Genomic DNA, 20,822 nt, shown 5'->3' on the forward strand with positions numbered 1-20,822 from the left:
TGCAAATAACACGATCAATTAGTTAGCTGCAAAAAATCAACATGACAACGTTAGACTAGAACACAACATAAACGTGACTCGGATTACCTGAAATGATCACAATGAGTGTGCGAAGCAAGAGGAAACGAGTGAAAAGCACGAGGAAACGAGTGCAAAGCACGAGGAAACGAGTGCAAAGCACGAGGAAACGAGTGCAAAGCACGAGAAAGCAAGCAAGAATGCATGAGTCCTCCGCAGAAGCAAGTGCGAGGGGCTAGAAGGGCCCACGAGCACTTATTGTACCTATAGCTACAACTCAAAACCTCAACATCCCTTGCCCCTTCTTCCCCAGCCCACCATGCTTATCTCTGGCCTCATCGTTTTTTGACCAGAGGGTTGTCACTACACAGCAGTAATAATCCCGTACAATACAAGTCATCATAAACATAAAAAATCATAATAATAAAAAAGAGGGAAAACATTCATAATTATGATATTTTATTTATAATTACATATTTTGTACTGAATTTGTTTATTTTACATACATTTTGTTTTGCACAAGCATTTCAGCAACATATGAGGTGTTCTCGTGGTGAATATTCTGTATGGATGTAAAACCTTCCCGTCAATTTACACTAATTCCCTTGTGTGAGGTACTAATTGCGGGTCGTATTGATTTTAGACGCTGCGGTTCAGCCTGTACACACAAAGGGACACCCTTACTGGCTGAAGTCTAAAAACAACTCTCACCTCTCTTTGGACACAAACTACATCACCCACACTACAAAAATAACTCAATACTTGCATAACATCATAAACATCAAACAGTGTGAAAAAGTTTCATAGTTATTTTTTAAATAATCTTCCATATTAAGCACAAAATTTGTTTGAAATACATAAATCATTTCAAAACATTTCAGGAACATTTTTTTTTTTTTTTTTTTTTTCGGGGGTAAGGGTGGTGAAAACATGGACATATCATACTGTGATGTTTTGTCACTCCTCTGCTTAGTTTTCATCAACGTGTACACAGTCATTTGACAAAATTTTCCGTGATTGATGGCAAAGAATAGGATGGGTTTGGTAAGCTAAAAATTGCGTTGCGAGGTGCATCAGACTATTCTCTTCAATTTGGTAAAAAAAATAAAAAGAAAAGAAAATTATTTCGAAATTTTAAAAACTAGTCCCGGTGCCCAGCAGGGGGCGCCATGAATTTCCGGAGGCACATCCTCAGAGGGACTTTCGTATATTCTGCCGCTGATTATAATGAATAAATGAACCAAAATCATTATTATTATTGATATTACACACACACACACACACACACACACACACACACACACACACACACATATAAACTGAAAGAAACGCACACAAAAAACTTGCAGAACAGCAGAGAGAGACAGACAGAATAAACTAATACATACAGACAGAAAAGCATATTAGCAGTACATGCAAAATTAAAGGCAAACGAACTCAAAAGACACGTATGTAAACACACACACACACACACACACACACACACACACACACACTATAAGTGTAAATTCTGTTAGGAAACCCATGGCCGAGCAAATGTTTGAATTCCACTCCATGACCAAGTGTGCTATTTACCTTAGCCGTTCCCTGCACCCTCCCTCTTCTCATGGACCCATCCTCCACTCACTCACCTGTTTTCTTTCACAGCATTGCATCCCTCTCACCCCATCCCACCCCTCTCACCCAGTTCCTTCCTTCTCACATCATCCCACCCTCGTTTACCCAATTTCGCCCCATCCCACCCCTCATTCCATCACAGCTGACACTATCCCATTCTTCTCACCCCATCCTACCCCTCTCATGCCATCTCATCTTTCCAACTCTTCTCATCCCATCCTTCCGCATTCATTCAATCCCATTCCTTCCACCAAACCAAAATTCCAGCTTCACCAAATCCCTCCAATCCCATCACATCCCATCGTATCCGATTTCACCCCTCTCATCGCATTAAATAAAATAAAATCAGTTACATTAGTAAATACTTAGATATCAGGGGTAAAATAAATAACAGATTCATTTCACCATGTACTTTATTTTACTCCTGTAACCACTGAATGATAATTTTTAGTGCAGAGGATATTCGTATTAATGGGAAATGTCTGTAGTCCTTCCCATTTCCGCATCTGTATGTACAGTATTCACTGTGTAGTATTCCCTACGTATACATTTCCTATGCTCTCTCTCTCTCTCTCTCTCTCTCTCTCACTCTCTCTCTCTCTCTCTCTCTCTCTCTCTCTCTCTCTCTCTCTCTCTCTCTCCACCACTATGTACACTATTTGAAGACAATGCTTTCCCTTGTCCCTATGTGCTCCCTTTGTTCAGTGCTGCCCCATTGCTACATAAATTACTACTCGTACTTTATCTCTGTATATTCCCTGCCCTTATGGACTCCCTGTGAATAATACTCCCCGTCTCTGTGCAATTATGTTTTAACCCATTTGTTCTGGCATTGCCCCATTGTCCCGGCAGTAGGTATTTCACTGCTATAATACTGTGTTTATCTTTTTATGTTTGGTTTCATGAACACCATTCCCTAAAGTGTTGGGGCTTATGCTACATGGTGAATAATGAGTATAAAATGAATCACACTGCATTTAAGGCTATCTGTAAGCCTACTGAAACGTCCAGGGATAGAAGCGTAAATTGATTCTTCATAATAACGTCAAGAGTGCCAGATGGTGTTGCTCGTGTTAGGCAAATAAATCTTCGTCCACACTAAATGCTTAGTGGCGCGTGCGGGAGATTCATCTTTGTAACCTACTCAAGTGACCCAATTGGACGCAGGAGAACTGGTGTAACTACAGCACAATGGACAGCATTTTATGCCCCACTTAGGATGAGTTTTTTATAGCCTCACTTTGATTTGCAAGCTTTCTTCGAGATAACTAAGAAATTTAGCGCGGTTTCCCGTCCCTCTTGAATACGATAAATTGTATGCTTGAGTTTGAGGGAAGAGTGTCTAAGGCATCTAAATATATATGTGAACTAAACCATATCCTATAAACGTATTTTCAGAATATTATATTCACAGTTAGGATATCGTGAAATTCATTGGCACGTCAATCCTTGGGTGGACGATGCATCAGCCATGATTTGTCCGTGCCCACTTCACCGTGTTTACACCTAATCCATACACCCACAACAGTTCTTACGCATTATCTAGGCCCAGATTTCTGGCCTCTTGTTGATTATTTTACATAGCGCCATCGCAGAAATGGGCAACATTACGCCTTAACAACTTTTCCACACCACTGCTTGGTGACTGGCATCATATTCTAGTCTTAATCTATTGTTACACCTTAGTAACCGAGATAAAGAGGTGGCAATTTAGGCCTACTTGGTATAAAAACAATACCTTATTAAAAAAAGACTCCCAGTAATACACCCATTTGTCTTGGAAATGAATATTTTCCTTGCGACAGAAGTGTGGAACAATATGCCCTGCTCTCACATTCAGTTTTAGTTTTCATGCTGGCCATAAAACACTTGATATTATCTGAGCCCACTAATTATCATGCCTGTCTGGTAAACTGTGGGTATTATCATATGAGTTCGGCACAGGGCCTGAGCGAACGAGAGGGAAGAGAGGGGAAGACAATTAGGCATGTAAAAGAAAACGGATGATGAGATGAGAGAAAGAGAGAGGGAGAGATAGAGAGAGAGAGAGAGAGAGAGAGAGAGAGAGAGAGAGAGAGAGAGAGAGAGAGAGAGAGAGAGAGAGAGAGAGAGATTGGAATGTAACTAAAAGTCGAAACAACGAGATGAAAAATATTACAAGAGGGAGAAGGATGAAATGGCAAGGGTAAATAAAGGAAGAGTATGTAAGGGAGAAAGGAGAGAAAGGGAGAAGATAATTGCCGAAGTCAGTGCAGACGGGAAAGAAATGATGAAATTATTAATGGCTATAATAGACAAAGGGGATTCTTACTGAGAGGGAGAGAGAGAGAGAGAGAGAGAGAGAGAGAGAGAGAGACAGACAGACAGACAGACAGACAGACAGACAGAGAGATGTAAAATGATAGAAGATATTTTGTATATAGTACGGCAGGAATACGGCGAATGAGAAAAAATATTGCACGAGTATAATGTTACAGAGCTCTGTGATGACGGCACTCGGGATGGGTCAAGGAAATGAATGAAAGAACGAAGGAAAAGAAAAAAGGAGGGAGGAGTCGAGATTACAAAGGAAAGGAAGGAGGGAGGAATGGAGAGCAAGTGGGTAGGGAAGGAGGAGGAAGGAGTATGGAGGAAGGAAAGATGGAGGTAGGAGAGAGGAATGAGGACATACACAAGTAAAGGTTGGAGGAAGGGCAGCATGAGAGAGGAATTGTAATGTATGAGACCACGAACTTATGTAATGATGGAGCACAGTAAAACAACGAAACACAGATGTCTGAAAGTATGGAAGAAAGGCTGCGTAAGAAGAGGACGAGTGTTGACTGAGATTATCGGTGGAAAGGAAGAGGGGAGGAGGAGGATAGAAAAATTAAGATGTATGTCCCAGTGGAAAGGAAGGGTAAGGAAGCATCCACAACAAATGGTTACTGGTGTGGGCGAGTCTGTGGGGGAGTTTTTGCATTGGTACGCTGTAACCTATATTGGACCCACTGCCCAGTAATACAGATCAGACAGATAGACAGCTAAAATAAGCCTTCACTTTGCATGACGTCTCTCTCGCCACTGACCAAAGGGTCCGCCAACCCGTGCTACATTTCCACAACGATGTTTATGTTTATATTTGTTATGTGTATTTCTTGTTTGTTTTGTTTCATTCATATGCTTCTAAGGTGGATCTGATTCCATCACCTACTCAAAGATTCCCTTCCCCAAAATGATGATTTTCCTCTCCTTGTCTCTCTATTGTCTGGTTTAGTTCATTCTGGATATTGTGAAAGGCTACCCTTGATATGCTAGGCTTCTCTGTAAGTTCATTTTCCATCAACTTTTGGTTTACTGGTTCTGTTAATTTCTGTTTGTTTACAAGCATTATCATGTACTTCGGTACCAAGACTACATAACATCTCTGTTCATGTTCTCAAGAGTCAACGTACCTCTGCACTTTCAGATCTCCCATTCATCTCCACTGTTACCCTGATAGCTGAAATAATGACAAATGTAATTTTACATCGTTTACTAAGCGTTTTCATTCAGTTAATAACGATCTCCTCAGTAAATATGACTTTATATTAGCTGAATAATGTTGAACCCTCACAAATAATGGTATATATATTGCTGTACCTTCACAAATAATTCTGTGCACGCACAAGATAATGCTATGCCCCCACACTCATAGCTCTGCCTTCACTATTAATCCAATGCTTGTACAAATAATGCCATATCCGCACACATTATGCTATACCTTCGCAAATTATGCAACCCCCTCACACACACAGCTATGCCTTACTTCATATTTGTCTACCCTCACATACACACACCTCTATTGCTGTACCTTCACAAATAATGCCACACCCGCAAATAATGCAGTAGTTTCAGAAAGAATGCCACATCCGCACACATAATGCTTTACCTTCACAAATAATGCTGCACCCTCACACACACCCCAGTCCCACAACACTCTGCTTACTCTCCCATACATACAGTACACCTCTACTGCATTAACTTCACAAATAATGCCATACCCGCCCACAGAAATTGCTGTACCTTCACAAATGATGCTGGAGCCTCACACGCACTGCTCTGCCCATATACATACTGCTCTATCCTCACATACACATACCTCTTTATCATCACACACAGGCGAAATCATTATATACTGTAGACTAGCTGTATATTACTGAAGTTAACCATTTGTCAAAGAGAGAAATGGAACAGCTTCCGTCTTCTCTGTTCGTTGGTTTACCGGTCGTTCAGTACCAAGTAATCGATATTTCATGGCATCTATGAAATAATGTTCAGTTAGTTGTATAGAGCAGATGAGAGCATTGTATGGATTCACGTTGTATGCACGACGACAAGCATTGTTTTTTTTTTTCTCTTGGGAAAATAATTTCTGAATTTCTGCGTCATTTATTTTAAGCTTGGTGTTAAAACAGCCATATACAGAAGAGTTACTTGGCATTTTTATGAATTACATGAATATAAGACACAGACAAAAAATAACATCAGGGTAGTCTCAGTTCTACGCCTGGATGTATCTGAAACTGGATACACAATTATCTTCTCCCTTTCTCTCCTTTCTCTCTTACAGAGTCTTCCTTTATTTACCCTTGTCATTTCACCCTTCTCCCTCTAGTAATATTTTTCATCTAGTTGTTTCGACTTTTAGTTACATTCCGATCTCTCTCTCTCTCTCTCTCTCTCTCTCTCTCTCTCTCTCTCTCTCATCTCATCACCCGTTTTCTTTTACATGCCTAATTGTTTTCCCCTCTCTTCCCTCTCGTTCGCTCAGGCCCTGTGCCAAACCCATATGATAATACCCACAGTTTACCAGACAGGCATGATAAATAGTGGGCTCAGATAATATCAAGTGTTTTATGGGCAGCATGAAAACTAAAACTGAATGTGAGAGCAGGGCATATTGTTCCACACTTCTGTCGCAAGGAAAATATTCATTTCCAAGACAAATGGGTGTATTACTGGGAGTCTTTTTTTAATAAGGTATTGTTTTTATACCAAGTAGGCCTAAATTGCCACCTCTTTATCTCGGTTACTAAGGTGTAACAATAGATTAAGACTAGAATATGATGCCAGTCACCAAGCAGTGGTGTGGAAAAGTTGTTAAGGCGTAATGTTGCCCATTTCTGCGATGGCGCTATGTAAAATAAGCAACAAGAGGCCAGAAATCTGGGCCTAGATAATGCGTAAGAACTGTTGTGGGTGTATGAATTAGGTGTAAACACGGTGAAGGGGGCACGGACAAATCATGGCTGATGCATCGTCCACCCAAGGATTGACGTGCCAATGAATTTCACGATATCCTAACTGTGAATATAATATTCTGAAAATACGTGTATAGGATATGGTTTATTTCACATATATATTTAGATGCCTTAGACACTCTTCCCTCAAACTCAAGCATACAATTTATCGTATTCAAGAGGGACGGGAAACCGCGCTAGATTTCTTAGTTATCTCGAAGAAAGCTTGCAAGTCAAAGTGAGGCTATAAAAAACTCATCCTAAGTGGGGCATAAAATGCTGTCCATTGTGCTGTGGTTCCACCAGTTCTGCGTCCAACCGGGTCACTTGAGTAGGTTACAAAGATGAATCTCCCGCACGCGCCACTAAGCATTTAGTGTGGACGAAGACTTATTTGGCTAAAACGAGTAACACCATCTGGCACTCTTCACGTTATTATGAAGAATCAATTTACCCTTCTACCCCTGGACGTTTCAGTAGGCTTACAGATAGCCTTAAATGTAGTGTGATTCATTTTATACTCATTATTCACCATGTAGCATAAGCCCCAACACTTTAGGGAATGGTGTTCATGAAAGCCAAACATAAAAAGATAAACACAGTATTATAGCAGTGAAATACCTACTGCCGGGACAATGGGGCAATGCCAGAACAAATGGGTTAAAACATAATTGCACAGAGACGGGGAGTATTATTCACAGGGAGTCCATAAGGGCAGGGAATATACAGAGATAAAGTACGAGTAGTAATTTATGTAGCAATGGGGCAGCACTGAACAAAGGGAGCACATAGGGACAAGGGAAAGCATTGTCTTCAAATAGTGTACATAGTGGTGGAGAGAGAGAGAGAGAGAGAGAGAGAGAGAGAGAGAGCATAGGAAGTGTATACGTAGGGAATACTACACAATGAATACTGTACATACAGATGCGGAAATGGAAAGGACTACAGACATTTCCCATTAATACGAATTTCCTCTGTACTAAAAATTATCATTCAGTGGTTACAGGAGTAAAATAAAGTACATGGTGAAATGAATCTGTTATTTATTCTACTCCTGATATCTAAGTATTTACTAATGTAACTGATTTTATTTTATTTAATGCGATGAGAGGGGTGAAATCGGATACGATGGGATGTGATGGGATTGGAGGGATTTGGTGAAGCTGGAATTTTGGTTTGGTGGAAGGAATGGGATTGAATGAATGCGGAAGGATGGGATGAGAAGAGTTGGAAAGATGAGATGGCATGAGAGGGGTAGGATGGGGTGAGAAGAATGGGATAGTGTCAGCTGTGATGGAATGAGGGGTGGGATGGGGCGAAATTGGGTAAACGAGGGTGGGATGATGTGAGAAGGAAGGAAATGGGTGAGGGGTGTGTTGGGGTGAGAGGGATGCAATGCTGTTAAAGAAAACAGGTGAGTGAGTGGAGGATGGGTCCATGAGAAGAGGGAGGGTGCAGGGAACGGCTAAGGTAAATAGCACACTTGGTCATGGAGTGGAATTCAAACATTTGCTCGGCCATGGGTTTCCTAACAGAGTTTACACTTATAGTGTGTGTGTGTGTGTGTGTGTGTGTGTGTGTGTGTGTTTACATACGTGTCTTTTGAGTTCGTTTGCCTTTAATTTTGCATGTACTGCTAATATGCTTTTCTGTCTGTATGTATTAGTTTATTCTGTCTGTCTCTCTCTGCTGTTCTGCAAGTTTTTGTGTGCGTTTTTTTCAGTTTATTTGAGTTTGTGTGTGTGTGTGTGTGTGTGTGTGTGTGTGTGTGTGTAATAACTGATAATAATGATTTTGGTTCATTTATTCATTATAATCAGCGGAAGAATATACGAAAGACCCTCCGCGGATGTGCCTCCGGAAATTCATGGCTCCCTCTGCTGGGCACCGAGACTATTTTTTAAAATTTTGAATATATATATATATATATATATATATATATATATATATATATATATATATATATATATATATATATATTTTACCAAATTGAAGAGAATAGTCTGATGCACCTCGCAACGCAATTTTTAGCTTACCAAACCCATCCCATTCTTTGCCATGAATCGCGGAAAATTTTGTCAAATGACTGTGTACACTCTGATGAAAACTAAGCAGAGGAGTGACAAAACATCACAGTATGATATGTCCATGTTTTCACCACCCTTCCTCCCCAAAATAAAAATAATTGTTGCTGAAATGTTTTGAAATGATTTGATGTATTTCAAACAAATTCTGTGCTTAATACGGAAGATTTTATTTAATAAATAATTATGAAATTTTTTCACACTGATGTTTATGATGTTATACAAGTATCGAGTTATTTTTGTAGTCTGGGTGATGTAGTTTGTGTCAAAAGAGAGGTGAGAGTTGTTTTTAGACTTTAGCCAGTAAGGGTGTCCCTTTGTGTGTACAGGCTGAACCGCAGCGTCTAAAATCAATACGACCCGCAATTAGCACCTCACACAAGGGAATTAGTGTAAATAGAAGGGAAGGTTTTATATCCATACAGAATATTCACCACGAGAACACCTCATATGTTGCTGAAATGCTTGTGCAAAACAAGAAGTATGTAAAATAAACAAATTCAGTACAAAATATGTAATTATAAATAAAATATCATAATTATGAATGTTTTCCCTCTTTTTTATTATTATGATTTTTTATGTTTATGATGATTTGTATTGTACGGGATTATTACTGCTGTGTAGTGACAACCCTCTGGTCAAAAAACGATGAGGCCAGAGATAAGCATGGTGGGCCGGGGAAGAAGGGGCAAGGGATGTTGAGGTTTTGAATTGTAGCTATAGGTACTACAAGTGCTCGTGGGCCCTTCTAGCCCCGCGCACTTGCTTCTGCGGAGGGCTCATGCATTCTCGCTTGCTTTCTTGTGCTTTTCACTCGTTTCCTCTTGCTTCGCGCACTCATTGTGATCATTTCAGGTAATCCGAGTCACGTTTATGTGGTGTTCTAGTCTAACGTTGTAATGTTGATTTTTTGCAACTCATCGTGTTATTTGCAGCTTCGGAAATGGAACCCAAGTTGTCGGAACGCAAGTCCGAAATACACACACAAACACACAGCTACTGGTATAGCATATTTTAGTTGTAGCTATGGGCAAAAAATTCTATGAGATTCTATGCTGGGCGCCGGAAGCAGCGTTTTTTGGTCAAAATGTAATTGCTCACTAAATATAGTAAAAGTTTTTCAACTGTGATGGGACCAAATTTGTTCACATCAGCAAATTTTTTGCGATTTTTGTGCCAGTTTTGGTGCGATTTGAATGTGTAGTCTCGGCTGCCCAAACTACACACACACACACACACACACACACACACACACACACACACACACGGCTAGTGCTATGGAATATTAGATAATCAGGGAATATGAATATTTTTCCTGAAAAAAAAAAAAAGAGGAATAGAGTACAATAAAAGAAATAAATAACACAATGTGAGCAAAGGGGAAAAAAAAAAACTTACCTTTTTTGCTTCTAGGGTTGTGGGTTGTAGAGTGGGCAGAGTGAGGGAGCACCAGGGATGCTTATCTCTCCCCTCCCTTCCCAGGTCAAAAGCAAACATTGAAAAGCAGTTACCGTATGGGAAACACACTATCATTCTTTTCTTGTCTTACTTGCTTTCTTATTTTTACTTACTGTAACAACTGAGCGAAGACATCTGCTCATGACTTATTCACGAGATGTACTAACCACCTGAATGGACTGGAGGGTACAGTAGGTCTGAGTCAACATCTCCCAACCCTTCGTTCCCTTTCCGAAAGTGTTTGCATTTTTTTACAGATTGTGCTGCGTCAATGCCACCGGTCACGCTCGGTAACACGCCATTCAATACCGGCAGCTATAGAGGGGTTAATCAAATACCCTAGCCTAATGGTGCCCTAGCTGCTCCTGTGGAGCACCGACACACAACCAAGCCTCACCTAGTCCGGAATGAGGCATAGGCAAAAGGGGACAGACCTCCTACTTCTTATGCGGAGTTTTGAACCACTGTTGGTCTTCCACCACAGCGTGCCTTGAGCTACACTTGACAGGTGAGAGGTAAGCTCACCCATTGACGCAAAAATCGGGTCGCTTGGGCTTGGAATTAAGTGCACTATCAACCACACCACCAGACAGGTGTGTGTGTTCTTACGTAATTGCATCTTAACAGGAATGAATCAAGCTCGATCTGTCCCTTGTAATAAATTATTTTTATCATTCATATCCTTAAATCTAAGTATAGCTTTGGCACACACTGCTTCATTCAGCAGTGCATTCCACTGATCAATTGCCCAATTTGGGAAACTGAATATCCTTATGCATTTATCGCCTCTCTTTTTATGTAGCTCTTTTGCAGTGTCCTCTCCTAATGCTTCCCCGTAGCTTTTATGTTCATTTATGTCTATTTTCTCTTTCCCTGAGATGCATTTGTATAGCATAATCATGTCTCGTCTTTTCCTTCTCTCCTGTAGTGTTGGTAGATTCATTTTTTTTTAGTCTTTCTTCGTAGCTTAGATCCCTTAAGCTTGTACCCATCTTGCGGCTCCCCTTTGTACTTTTTCTGTATTATCTATGTGTTTTTTGAGACGAGGATTCCAGACTACTGATGCATACTCCAGGGTTGGTCTAATGAATGATGTTATATTTCTCAGCATGTCTTCATTTATGTATGTGAATGCCATTCTCATATTTGCAAGCAGTGTATACATGTTACGTACCTTCTCACTGATGTGGTCAGCCAGAGATAGTCTGTTATTGATAATCACTCCTAAGTCCTTCTCCCTTTCTGATATATGTAAGGTTGATCTTCGTAACTTACAGTATAATCCCAACCTGATGTTTACTCACTTTTACCAAACTTAATTACATGACAGTTTTTCTCATTAAATTCCATTTTCCAATTACTGCTCCATTCATGAAGCTTATTTAATTCTTCTTGTAACTCTTTGCAAAAATCTGTGTTAGTAATTTTCCTTTGTATTTTTGCATCATCTGCAAACATATTTAGATAGCTTCCATTTCTAATGTTACTGTCTATGTCATTTTGTATATAGTAAAAACATAACTGGTGCCAGCACTGAGCCCTGTGGAACTCCACTAACTACTTCCCTTCATGATGAGTAATTTCCCCTTAGTACTGTTCTCATTTCCTCTTTTCATGAGACAATCCTGCATCCAACAGTACAGGTTGCCTTGGATACCTCCTTGATGGTACAGTTTCCGTTAAAGTCTTTGGTGCGGTACTCTGTCAAGTGCTTTCTTGAAGTCTAAATGAATACTGTCCACTCATCCTTCTCTTTTCTGTAATGTTTCTGTAACTCTATCATAGTAGCTTAATAGATTAGTAACAAATGATTTTTCCTTTCTAAAACCAGTCTTTCTGTTATCACACTGTGTTCTTCTAGATGGTTTATCCAAACTTTTCTTACCAGCTTTTCTAGTATCTTACAACACTGCCCATTGTCGCTGGTCGGTAGTTGAGTGGATTCTGTCTATTTCCTTTCTTGAACAGAGGAACAATGTTTGCTTTCATCCAAATATCAGGTAGTTTACCCTGACCTAAAGATTCCTTAAATATTAAATACAATGGTCTGCTTAACTCTTTTGCACATTCATGTAGCACCCAGCCTGAAATTCCGTCAGGACCATACGCTTTCCCTTTGTCTAATATACTTAACTCTTCCTGTACTTCTTTCTGATATTTGTATACTTGACAATACGTGTGGGCATTTATGTTCCATATCATCTCTTTCAAAATTATTTTGTAAAAATTGATTGGAAGTTTTTATTTAGTGCTTCACAAATATCTTTTTCTTGTGTACGGATGATCCCCTCTTCCGTAATGGACCGTATTTTATCTTTAAGTTTGGTTTTGCTTCCGATGTAGCTGTAAAATAGCTTAGGTTGATCACTACTTTCATTTATAATGTCTTCCTCAAACTGTCTCTGAGCCTCCCTCCTTATCTCTGTATAGTCATTTCTTGCCTAAAAAAAAAAAAAAAAAAAAGTTGTTTCATGCCCTCTCACTATTGTGTATTCTGTATCTATTCCACAGCAAGTATCTTTTTTCTTTTGATTTTTTACATTCTGTGTTAAACCATTTCTTTATTTTCATTTTTGTTTGTTTGTTCTGAGGAATGTAATTTTGGAATCGTTTCATTAAAAAAAAAAAAAAAAAAAAAATTCTATATATAATATTTAAGTCTTGTCCTCTAAGTTCATTTTCCAAATGTATTTCTAGGAAGTACTTCTTCAGGTCATGGTATGTGCCTTTTTAAAAATTTATACTCTCTTTGTAACTCTCATTACTGGTAACTATGTCATATGGAATCCTGAATTTCCAATCTAATACTGCATGTTCTCTTTTGCCGAGTGGAGAGTGATACATTATATTGCCAGTATCATTTTCTTGCCTAGTAAATATAAGATCTAGTACTGAGGGATCATCAAGTCCTCTTTTTCTGGCGTTTTCCTTTACATGCTGTGTTAACAAAAACTCCTAACTTTTGATCCCAACAGCTTTCATGACTTCTTACATCTAGAGTATTCCAATTAATATTTGTTTTGATATCTCCAGTTAATATAGTTCTTTCAGATTTGTCTTTCATTCTATGTAGTACAGTTCTTAAACTCCGAATTGTACGTTCTGCCAGGTCTTCATGTTCGCCTCTTTTCGAAGTGTTTGTTTTGGGTGGCATGTATAAATTTCTCTCTATCCATTGCCAGACGCCTTAATCCTGTAAGGGGCGGCCACAAACAAATCGCCTCCACGTCGCCCTGTCCCCCGCCATTTCACTGCCCTTCTCCCAGCTTACACCCCCTTCTCTCATACACCTCTCCACTCCATCCCTCCATTTCATCCTTGGCCTCCCCCTCCCTCTACTCCCCCTCCACCTCACTCACATACACTCTCCTTGAGATGCGTTAATCTCCAATGCAATCGGCTCTACTTGTGCGGGTTTTTATTTCTTTGACTTGTAGATTTTTTTGTTAAGATTTTAGTTCCCCCTACCTTTCTTATTTTTCTGTATTCTATATATATTGTATTCCTTTAAGTTTAGGGTATCGTTTGATATCCTTGGGGTTAATTTGGTTTCAGTTAGGCAAATTATATGTGGTTCCTTATCTTTGGTATAGTTTTCTATCTTTAATTATTGCTCGTCGCTTGCTTTGCTTGTTCGAACACCAATTTTAGTCACAGTCTGGACCCCCGACATATGTATCCGAGCGAAAGATTTATCACATCAGCAAGAAATAGGGCCAGGGGGCAGGAGGAAAACTTTGTAGTTCAGTAGCAAACTTTTTTGGATATCCCGGCCAGTTTTGAAGTTACAAGAAAGATAGACACCAATCTGAAAATCCCATAAAAATCCTCAGTTATTTTCATTTCATAGACAACCTGTAATTCCCAATAGTTTTTCCATAAATCGAGAAAACAATTTTTTATAAGGCAGATTAGCGTAACAGCCACGTACGTCAAAGGCTGCGTGAGTAGTGCAGCAGTATTTTCCGACGATTGCTGAGAGCAACCAAGTTTCGCATTTTCATAACAAATGATACCTTCTGTTTGGCTTTTTTTTTTTTTTTTTTTGAAGTTTTTTGGTGAATCTAAGTGAAACTAATACAATACCCTGATCGACAAAAGAAATTCTGAATTTCTGACTTCTGATTCGAATCGGAGCACACCAAGGGATTTGGTGAAAGTTATTTTTGTGAGTGAGCAAAAAGAGAAGTCAGCATTTGAATACTTTTACTACAGAGTACACTCCCTGGGGGTAGGGGGATTTCAAAAATACTCCCCCAGTATCCCTGCTTGTCGTATGAGGCGACTGAAAGGGTTGGTGGTGGGTTAGTGCCTCACCCCGTAAAAGGAACTAACTAAACAAGCGAATAAAGTGCCTTGGACCAGGACAGACCATACGTTGACAACTAAGGAACGGACAATGGACATTCTAAGGGTGGGGACATGGAATGTGAGAGGAGTGAATGATGAAATGAAAGAGAGAGAGATTATACAGGTGCTTGAGGATGCAAGAGTGGATGTATGTGAATTGACTGAAACTAAATGGGAAAGTGAATGGGTGAGAGAATGGGAATACGGTTTAGGAATACTGTATGTACGGGATTTAATGAGAATGAGAGGGCAAGAGAGGAATACGTCTGATGATAAACAAGAAGTGGAAGGAGAACATAAGAGAGTATGGAACAGTGGGTGCAAGGATTGTATGGGTGGGGATGAAAGTAAGTATACAAGCTTGGGCGATTGTATGTGCGTATGCACCAACGGAGGACCAAGTGGCAAGAGTGAAAGATGAGTTTCGGGCAAGTGTAGAAGCATGTATGGACAAGTTTGAGAGAAGCGAGAGAGTGTTTTTGATTGGAGACATGAATGGCAAAGTTGGGAATGTATGAGTGGATGGAGTGGTTGGTCAGTGGGGTGTGCCAGCTGAAGTAGATGGGAATGGCAGTGCTTTGGTGGACATTTGTGCTGGTAAGGGGTTGGCAATAGCCAACATCTTGTTTCAGCATAACATGATCCACATGGGGAGTCATGACGAGGATGGACGGTGACCTTGTTGAACTAAAGACAATGATAGATTAAGTGTGTGTGAATAAGTGAATTAGAAGACAAGTGTTGGATGCAAGAGTGTGGACAGGGAAGGGGAATGGAATCTCGGACCATCATCCAGTGAAGGCCAAGGTAAGGCTGCAAAGAAAATTGGTGAAGAGACAAAGGGGAAGACAGGAGGAAACAGCTCCTGTGAGAAGAGTGAAGTTGCAAGACAGTGAGAAAATGGCAGAGTATAAGAGCATAGTGGAAGAAAGATTGGGAAGGCATTAGTTAGAGCAGATGTAAGGGGTGGAAGATATATTTAAGATATTCACGAAAGAGATACGCGCAGCGTGTGAGGTGGTTTGTGCAGTGAGGAGGAGATACAGGGGTGTGCAAGGTATGTCATGGTGGAATGATGTGAAACGAGCTGTGGAACAAAAGAAGAAAGCATATAGTAAATTGCTAGGGAGTAGAGGAAGGGGAGAAGATGAGAGAGAGAGAGAGAAGAGAGAGGTATATGTGAGCAGGAGAAGGGAAGTGAAGAGATTGGTGAAGGAGAGTAAGAAGAAAGTGAATGAAGAGCTTGGGAGGAATCTGAGTGTAAAATGGAGGGAGAGTAAGAAATTGTTTTGAAAGGAGGTAAAGAAAGTAAGACAGTGTGAAAGGGGAAATAATAGGGGAGTGAAAGATGGGAATAATAGATTGTTGGAGGAGAAGAGAGAGAAATTGAGGAGATGGGAGGAGCACTTTGAGGATTTGTTGAATGTAGAGAATGAGAGCAGTGCGAGTATAAGTGGTTGGGGAAGAGCTGGGAGAAGAAGAAATGAAAGGAGGGAGGAAGAGATCAGTAAGGCGGAAATAGTGGAAAAAATAAAGAAAATCAAGATGGGAAAGTCCCTAAGTGTTGATGGAGTGTGTGGTGAAATGCTGAAGTATGGAGGTGAGATTGTTGTGGAGTGGATATGGAATGTTGTGTAGATTGGCTTGGTAAGAGGGAAGGGTTCCAGAGGACTGGAGATCAGATATAACTGTTCCTTTATACAAAGGAAAAGGGAAGAGAGAAGTATGTGGTAACCATAGGGGTATTTGCCTTCTTAGCATGACTTGAAAAATATATGGTACAGTAGAATACTCATTGATAGGCATATAACAGAGGAGCTAGTTGGAGAAGAACAAGGGAGATTTAGGAAGGGAAAAGGGTGTGTAGATCAGATATTTGTTCTAAGAATTTTAGTGAAGAAGTACCTAGAGTAGGAAAAGAAAGTGTATGCTGCCTTCATTGACGTGGAGAAACTTTATGACAGAATAGACAGGCAAGCTATGTGGAAGGTATTAAGAATATATGGAGTGGAGGGGAAATTGTAGAGTGCTGTGAAGAGTATGTACGAAGGAGCTAGGGCTATGGTGCCAGTGGATGGTGAGCTGAGTTCTTTGATCTAAATGTGGGACTGAAACAAGGATGTGTGATGTCTCCATGGCTGTTTAATATATATATGAATGGGAATGTAAAGGAGGTGCAAGATAGGGCAGTGGATGTGGGGGTGGCTCTAATGAATAAGGGTGAGATGTGGAAGATTCCGGTGCTGCTGTTTGCTGATGATACAGTATTGTTGAATGAAGATGAATGGGAGTTGCAAGGTTTGCTGAATGACTTTGGGACAGTGTGTAGGAAAAGGAATCTGGAAGTTAATGTAAACAAGAGTAAAGTTATGGTGTTTGAGAGGAATGAAGTCACAGAATGCACAGTGAGGGTGGATGGTGAGGATATGGAGAATGTGAGTGCATTCAAGTACCTGGGTAGTGTGATGAGTAAGGATGGAACTTTGAGTGATGAAGTGCTTGAAAGGGTACAGCAGGGAAGGAAGGTTGTTGGTTCACTGAAAGCATTGATGAGAAATAGAGATGTGAGTATGGAAGTTAAGAAGTCACTGCATGATAGTATTGTGATCCCTACCCTGACGTATGGAAGTGAGGCATGGACCTTTCTAGAGGGGAACAAGTCAAGACAGAGAGAGCAGTGGAAATGAGCTACTTGAAAGGAGCATGTGGAGTGACATGGAGGGACGGGTTGACGAATGAAGAAGTAAAGGAACGTTGTGGGGTGGATGTAGATGTGGCTGAGAAAATTAGGAGAAATACACTGAGGTAGTTTGGACATGTGGAGAGAATGGAGAATGAAAGACTGACTAAGAGAGTATATGTAGGTGAAGTGGAGGGAGGGAGAGGGAGGGGAAGACCGAGGATGAGGTGGAGGGATGGAGTTGAGAGGTATATGAGGGAGGGGAGAGTGAGTTGGGGGAGGGCAGTCAAATGGTGAGTGACAGAGCGACTTGGAGGCGTTTTGTCGTTTTGTCTGTGGTCACCCTTTGCGGTATTAGGGCGTCGGGGTATAGATAGATAGATAGATAGATAGATAGACAGCTTAGCAAGTTGCTGTCTTTCTGAAGACAGTGTGGCAAAATGTCAGGTAAGCAAATTAAGTTCAGGAAATCAGAGGAAGACGATGAGTCACATGAGACAATATTCAGCACTGCCTGACTTGCACGCTTGCTAGCTCGAACGCGTTCCACACTTTCAGTGTGGACGGCCATTACATGTTTTAGACACCATTCCAACTACTGTAGATCTGAGTACATCAACTTATCATTTTGTTTACATACTTGTCATAACTTGAATCTGCTACCTTTGTCTTTCTTATTTCATGTTGGTCATGTACCGCTTTCGTACCTTCAATCCAATTACTTTGTAAAAATTGTGCTCTTCTCCTCCTCTGATCTTCCCTCGTTCTTTGTTTTTGCCTCTTCCCTCATCTTTAGTATTCCCAGTTTCTCTTGAGTTGGGCATCTTTTTATCCATACTTTTTCAAATTAATCTTTTTCCATGAATCTGTTTGCATTTTTTAGTATTTCCTCCACATTGTTTACAGTCTGGAAGGTTACTTTTAGAGGCCTTGATTTGCTTCTCTCATATTTCCCTAGCCTTTCGTGTTCCTCTGTGATTTTATCACAGATTTCCTCTGATATTTCCTTCAGTATGCTCATTATATTTGTCGTCTCCTGTTTGTCTCTCAAAATTTTGTTATTTCTTCTTATCTATACCAGTGATTACTATAAATTTCTTGATATCTGCTGAATCTTTGACCAATTTTGGGTTGTTTTGGATTATTTTTGTCACTTCCTTTCTAATGCTTTTTTCTTCGTCTCTCGTTTCTTTGTCTTTCCTTACTTTCACCATTTCAGCATATGTAGTTTCCACATCATCTTTGTAACTTTGCATCACTTCATTCACCTGAGTTATCTTCTCTTCAGTATCACTGCCTTTGTCTATCAGACCGCTTGCTTGACTAATTGTCTCTGTATCATTTCTGAACTCCTCCTTAATCCTCTCATGGTTGACAACTGTACTTGCCATTTCACAAATCTTCCTTCTAAGTGAACCCACCTCAACTGCCTGTGTCTTTTTTGTTTAATTCATTTACTATCTTTTCAGTTTCTTCCTTCTGCATGTGCAATTACTTCTTAATTTAATCCACTTCACTCTGAAAAGCCTACTCCAGTTGGTTCACCCTCTCCACTAGTTTGCTATTTGTTTCCTTTTCAACCAGTTTCTGGAAGAAATCATCCTGTTTTCTACCTTTATCCCTTTCTTAACTCCTTCCATATTCACTTTACTAAGATGGTGCCCATCTTGAGGTTTAAATGAGAAAGATTCTACTTACCAGTATGCATCTCCTTGCTCTAGCCTGGTAATAGTCAACAAAGCTGATGAACCGTTCGTCAGCACATTCCTGCACTAATTGGCTGTATTGTGTTATTTGGAAAACACTTTTGCTTCAACTTGCTCCACTATATTAGAACACCATTTAGTTTAACCTAGTACAGAGCTTGACCCATATAAAGATACTATTTAGGTTGGCCAGCGTGGAGCGAGGAGACAGACACATTGACTCTAACACTGCCTGTGTGTGTGTGTGTGTGTGTGTGTGTGTGTTCTTTTGAAACTGTTCTTACGTAAATGTATCTTTACAGGAATGAGTCAAGCTCGTACTGTCCTGTGTATTAAACCATTTTTATCATACATATCCTTAAGTGTATGAATAATTTTGGCACAAACCATTTCATTCGGTAGTGCATTCCATTGATCAATTGCCCTATTTGGGAAACTGAATTTCCCCACGTCTTTATTGCCTCTCTTTTTTTGTACTTTTTTGCCGTGTCCTCTTGCTGATGCTTCCCCATAGGTTATACACTCATTATGTCTATTTCCTCCTTCCCTGATATGCATTTATATAGCTTAATCATGTCTCCTCTTTTCCTTCTCTCCTGTTGTGTTGGTAGATTCAGTTTTTCCAGTCTTCCTTCGTAGCTTAGATCCCTTGAGCTTGGTACCCATCTTGTAGCTGTCCATTGCACTTTTTCAGTCTTATCCATTTTTTTTTTTTTTTAGATGAGGATTCCACATTACTCATGCATTCTGCAGGGTTGGTCTGATAAATGATATTAATATCTTTCTTAGCATGTGAATGCTATTCTCAAACTAGCAAACAGTGTATACTCTTACCTTCACACTGATGTGGTCTCAGTGATATATATATATATATATATATATATATATATATATATATATATATATATATATATATATGAAGCAAAAGAATAATCCATATTCCAGATTACAGTTGTCCTACATTCATTAAAATGTTGAAAGAGTTGGACTTGAATTGCTGGAGGCTGAAGTCTGGGGGGGGGGGGAAACTACTCTGAGGAAAGGAGTTTCAAAGGGAATTAATTCGGGGAATAAAAAAAATTCTGATTTGCAGAAGTTTTGCAATTTGTCTGTGTGACAATCCAATTACTAGCGTTACCAGTTGCACGTGTAGCACAGAGGAAGGCGTGGAGAGATGGAACAATGGATGCAACTTTGAGCATTTGCCATGAAGGTATCCGTGAAATTATGTCAGGGAGGCAACATTCTGTCGTACTTGTAGGGGTGGCAGTTTATTCGAAATTGCTGCTTTATTAATAATTCTTATAGCTCTGACCTGAACTTTGTTCAGTTGCTTTAGAGCAGCCTCTCCACATCCACTACACAAGGGTGAGCAATATTCGAGCTGAAGGTGCACATGACTCCAGTAAAGTACTGCTAACTGCTTGTCAGTGATGAAGATGTGGCCTCTGTTCAATAATCCATACTTCTTTGAAGTGTTTATAGCAAGTGATCTAATTGGAGATATCCAAGTGAGGGTATCATTAAGTGAAACATCGAGAATTTCAATACATACAGCGATGAATATTGGTTGCACTGAAGGTAGTATAGGACTCAGGCAATATCTGTCCTAGCATGAAATGAGACAAAGTTATTTTGTCTCATTCAG

The sequence above is a fragment of the Coenobita brevimanus genome, chromosome 79, assembly GCF_032717465.1.
Source record: "Coenobita brevimanus isolate Jiangsu-jjx chromosome 79, ASM3271746v2, whole genome shotgun sequence".
In the NCBI taxonomy this organism is placed as follows: Eukaryota; Metazoa; Arthropoda; class Malacostraca; order Decapoda; family Coenobitidae; genus Coenobita; species Coenobita brevimanus.